Source organism: Cupressus sempervirens, chromosome 6 (genome assembly GCF_028749045.1).
Source record: "Cupressus sempervirens isolate cs-2001-9-10 chromosome 6, ASM2874904v1, whole genome shotgun sequence".
NCBI lineage: Eukaryota > Viridiplantae > Streptophyta > Pinopsida > Cupressales > Cupressaceae > Cupressus > Cupressus sempervirens.
The window spans coordinates 214,932,344-214,938,343 of NC_143123.1; the positions used below are offsets into that span (position 1 = coordinate 214,932,344).

At 32.8% G+C, this 6,000-nt stretch overlaps 1 pseudogene; it reads right to left on the reverse strand.

The window, feature by feature from the left end:
* Nucleotides 1-511: 511 nt before the first annotated feature.
* On the reverse strand, nucleotides 512-1,202 carry LOC149552036 (fatty acid desaturase 4, chloroplastic pseudogene; annotated as a pseudogene).
* Between the last annotated feature and the right edge of the window lie 4,798 nt (nucleotides 1,203-6,000).

Genomic DNA, 6,000 nt, shown 5'->3' on the forward strand with positions numbered 1-6,000 from the left:
TCAAAACCTATGTCACAACTAAGCTTTTTAATTTACCAAAATGAATGTCATCCATAAAGATTACCAACATGAATAAAGATCATTACTAAAATATTTCTATATAAATATTTCATTACTAAAAAAAACACTTTAAATCAAGTAATTTGTTTGATCAACCCTTTTCTGGATAGAAAAGGACAAGTAGCACATATAAAATTGGTGAATCTCACATTTTTATATAACTAGTTCATTGTTGATAGCAGCACTTGAAATCAAGTAATTTGTTTGTTCAAACCTATTCTTGATACAAAAAGACAACTAGTATATATAAAATTAGTGAATGTCATATTTAACTACATTGATGTTGATTATTATTCTTATAAATAATGGTTCAATTAAACCCCACACTTAAACTACAACTCATAAAAACATTAAGGCAAATGCATCAGTAACAAGAAATAAAATATTGTACACATTGAATTCTCTATCATGTTCCCAAAAATATTCCCAATGATATATCAAAAAAAAATTCCTATAACAATTCATTAGATCCATCACCAAAATAAGAGCTATAATGTAACCATTCTGTAAAACTTTCATCCCAACACCTTGGCCTAACACCCCACTTAAGATATATAAACATCTCCATCTTCTTGGATGTTTCTATCCAACAATGGATTCCACATCCCACTAAAAATAAAATTAAAAAATTCATAAGGTGCATGGTGGTGAGCTCCATGCCTCACTCTTGACACCAAAATGCCCAAATCTTAGAGTTGAAGAACCAAGAAGGCAACTTAGTTTTCTTATAATGTTGGCTAAAGACTATGTAACTAGTTGCAATGCAAAGAAATGAGACCATTTTAGTATTATCAGGAACAAAGAAGAAGAAACCCATGAGAACAAAGGATCATATCCTTGCCAATGCATGTATATTGTTAGAAAATTGTCTTCTAGTTATAGTCCATGGCTTTTTATGGTTCCCTTGAAATGCATCAATATGAGGGTTCCCCATAATTGTTTGTTACCCAATGGTAGATTCCACTTCCTAGGTCTACAAATATATATCCCATGTAGGCTGATAATAAACCACCTAGAATTGATTCAATGGAATCCATGACCATGATATATTTGAGAGACGTTGCCACCAACACTCCGCAACCAATGGTGATCCATAGTTTATGGATGAAGGGTGATTCTAAGTTGGAGTACACAAGACCCATTTCTTGGCCATTGTTGTAAGGTTGTGAATATTGTGTTACTTCTCTTGGCTTGGTAGAAATGGAGCATGTTATGCTTCTAGGAGAAGATGACTTCCAAATTATGAAAAATTTGCATATGGGTCTATGAAGGGATTGGATGGAGATGAAATGAACTAAAGCTCCCAACTTATGCAATGGTCTTGTGAGGCTCATTATACTATCACTTCCAATCATAGTCATCCTCTTATTCTTGTTTTATTTTTCTTGGATCCCAAAATAACTAGATATAAGTGATGAGAGCAATTGGGTTTCTTGGATTTAAATTTAAAAACTAGCTATAAGTAATGAAGTGCAATTGAGTTTATTGAATTATTTAATATTATAGGCTTTGGAAAATGAATGGTGAGGTGGATTTGAAGCATTTTTCAATCATGCAACAAAATATCCAAGATTTATACTTGTATGAGTCTTTTTAAGATTTAGGAAGTTCTAGAAAAATTATGTTGAACTTAAACCATGGTATATCTAGTGTAGAGGATTGTGTTCCATTCTAACTTTCCATTCAAACATCTTTCATTTCTAGTTATGTGGTCCTTTCAAATCCTTAAACTAAAGACCAATGGGAGTATATACATGAACCCTATGCAATTTGAAAGGTGCAAGCACATTCTGGAATGAGAGGAGTATTTGGGATAGTTGTGGAAAGTTGCAAGTCCTTTTTAAAAAATGATTCTCGTAAAAAATAGAGGTTTTATTTCAGAAGAGAATTTTGTGGGAAAGAAATAATCTTTAGAAGATATCCATAGTATATGGTCAAACTACACCATATGTTGAATCCATCTACCCATTTAACTTGATCATTTTTGTGGAACAATAATATGATTTTTCTAGTCTTTTATATTTATATTTCTCCCATTCAATTATTCATTCATTGAAGATTCATGAGTGAATATATATTTTGTCTCTTGATGTTCCCTTCGCACCTATGTCTCTATAAATGATCTTTTTCAGCAAAGATGGAAGAAAACAAAAAGTAAGAATAAGGGTATGCACTAGGAAATTCAAATAATCCATAATCAATTTTAGCTATACTCGATCGCATCTCTATGAGCCCTAGTTTTTCATTCACTTACTTTCTACCATTACTACCAATACACATTCACTTCAAAAATGGACTTACACATTGTGAATGGGCATGATTAGCAGCAAAAATGGACTTACCAATGGTTTGATGATGCACGTAGCTCATTCCCTTCCTCCTGCTTGGGATCCACCTAAAACCAAATGAACTAAGTTTCACTTTTTTTTTGTATATATCCCAATTTTTTCAAAATTTTGACACTGAACTTAATGAACATCAAAATTTTGAAAAAAACTTAAGTGGCATTGAAATTTTGACCTTTTCAAGAAATAATTTTTAAAAAAAGTGAATTTCACAAGCCAAAATGGCCTAACATAAAAAATAGAGGCCAAATTTAGTACTGATAAAAAAAATCTCATAGTATGTGAAGCATAGAATATGATGCATATTTTGGATTTGAGAAATGTTATACCACTTGGAAGTTAAAGAGTTTTTCAAGCAACCTATCAATCATAACTTTTGATGTAACCCAATTGGAAAATAAAAAATAATGATTTATTAAACTCAAAACTTGATAGAATTGATATCGATGGAAAGTTGGGAATATTCTTAAGGCTTCATCTGTGTTTCATTGATTTTATATTAAAAAAGGTGTCAACTATAAGGTTAAGTTTTGGAAACATAGGGAGATTTCTAAAATACATTTTACAAATCTTTGGATTGATGATTTGTGTCAGAGGAATATATATATATGCATACATACATACATACATACATACATACATACATATACATATACATATACATATACATATATATACATATATATAAATATACATATGTATATATGTATATATATATATATATATATATATATATATATATATATATATATATATATATATATATATATATATATATATATATATATATATATATGTGAGTGTGTGTGTGTGTGTGTGTGTGTGTGTGCGTGCGCGCGCGCGCGCATGATATTGGATATTTGAAAGAATTTTTTTTAGTTGATCAATAATAACTTTTGACTAGATCTTTGAACCACTAGGGTCACATTTGGGGGGGCATCTCTATGGGGAATTTTACATATATTAGATTGCCAATACAAGGCCAATATTCAATGTAGTTTTTGGTCATCCATCAAAACAACACCATTGAAGGGATCATCATATTCTTATTTTCCATCAACTAACTATCCTCCATACACCATCATTAGCCTCCACATGCCATATCCATTCCTTATTTCCCCTTGTATACTCTATACTCTATACTCAATGCTCCTAATTATTCATGTCTACTCTACTATCTTTATGCCTCCCTACACAACCTCACTATCACTCCTCTATTTTATCATTCCCTACTCCACATTGAGCTTCATTTCAATCCTCCATGTCATGATTACCCCAACCACCCTTATAGATCCTCCCCATTGCAAAATTTTCTATGTTCCTTGTTCTCTAGTATACCCTATCTACATGGTGGAACCCAACATTCCTCAAGCCACATCACTTCACATTCATCCTCCAATACACCACATCAAGAACTCCACACTACCTAAACTCCCTCCAACATGCCCATCTCTAACCAACCAAACTGCCTAGGTTCCCTTGCCACCTTAGCACCCCTCTACGCACCATCATTGAATTCCCTAGGTCCACACTTTCTCTTCCACATCACAATTGATCCTTTCATGCCACCCTTACTCTCATGCATCATCCTTCAACCCACCTTTCCTCCCTTGTCTCCTGCATGTAATCCCCTACTCTATTCCTTTGTGTCACCTCTGACTATCCCAAAATGTATGTAGAAGCCCATTTTCCAAAGTCAATAGTCACATCTCTCCAATATGCATGCACAGTCCTCCAGTCAATTCAAACCATAAACAACCTATTATTATATTTAATATTTATATTAATATTATAATATTAATATAGTATATTATATATAATATTATGACTACATATAGTACAATATAATATAATATGTATATCACATTATATTAAATATATTACAATATAATAATATTATATATTTTATTTTATTTTATCTCTCCCTCTCTACCCTCTCTCTTCTTATTAGATTAGTTCTCCCCCTCTCACCCCCTTCCCCTCCAACTCTCTTTGCCCCTCCTTCTCCTTCCTCTTTGTAATGCCCTGCCTAGAGATCCTTGGAAAAAGGATAAATAAAAGCCAATTTTATTTTTTAAAGCATGGAATAAAACAACATCTACATGCAACCAATCATAAGATCAAAATGGAAGACTTAATCAACCATCTAGGCAATCAACAAATCTCCAAGTGGCACTAAAACCAAAAATGCCAATGCTACTAAGGTCACGAATCGCATTTGACTTTGAAAGACACAAAATTCAAAAAGTCAAACACTAGAGTTCAAGAACTCCATAAAGGGTAGTATAGTCATCTCTCAAAAAGTTTTGGTCAAGTGAAAAAGTGCTCATTGGTCGCTTGAGCAAGTTTTCTCAAAAACCCATGTGACACTTTTCACAATAGCCATGCAATATTTCTCACTATAGCCAGGTGATACTTTAATACAAACATGTGGTACTTGTCCAATATTGTACGACATTTCCCTTAACTATCATGTGATAGTTTTAGGGACCATGTGATAGAGTTTTGTATATTTATGTGATACTCTTCCTGTACAGTACAATAGAACTTATAACTATTCTATGATATTTTCTAATATCGTACAACATAACCCCTTAAGGCATGTGATACTTTGTCAATATCACCCAATGCTAAAACATCATTGCCCAAGAATGCAAGGAAAGATTGCAACGAACATTTAGAGAGAAAGAACCTCAAGGAGTACCAGATCCAAAAAACCAAGGCTTGAACACTCAAATGCAAGAAAATAAGATATCATACAATAGGAAATAGAAACCATCTAACTATCCAATTCGTAATAGCATATGAAGTGAACAAAAACAACTAAACTTGTGCTCAATTCCTCCCAACTATAATAGCATTATGAGACCTCAAGGGCCATAACCATTCCCCATGTTGGTGTTTTAAAATGTTACACTTCAAACTATCACAATGAGAACATAGTACATCTAGGGGCAGCTACTTCCCATCTACAACATACCCTTTTAGACACCAAGCCAACTATAAGGCTAGACCCTTCTTCTACTTCAGGCTTTGCAAAACCTAGGTGAGTGTACCTATAGATTCATTCATATGGTACTAGTTGTTCAAAAGCATACACTTGAATCTAAACAAAGAAGATAAACCCTTATTTCTCCTATACTCATGCAATGACAAAGATGTGCAGTAGCAAATTGCAAATCTTATGAAATCCATAAGCTTAGTGATGGCATCATTTCAGCTCTTGAACAGAAAGGGAAATAGATTATTGTAAATTTGATTTCAGAAAAACCCCAAATATGCATCAATAAGAAAAAATTGATCCTATAGTTGATTAGTGCCTCATCAATTGGGCAATTCAAAAAATCACACACATGCATCTACAATACTAGTGGGATATTCCATACATCAAGATATTAGATCTATCCTATCACTTTGTGAATCAAACATTGGTGTTCATAAAAACCTCATTCTCATGAAATATCCTTCTCAAATAACCAACAACCCTATCAAATACATCAAGCATTTACTTGGCTCTTTGTTCTAATAGAAAAACATACAAGACATACAACCTTAAGGGGATGCAAAAGGGTTTAAGTTCTTTGTTCCTAAATCA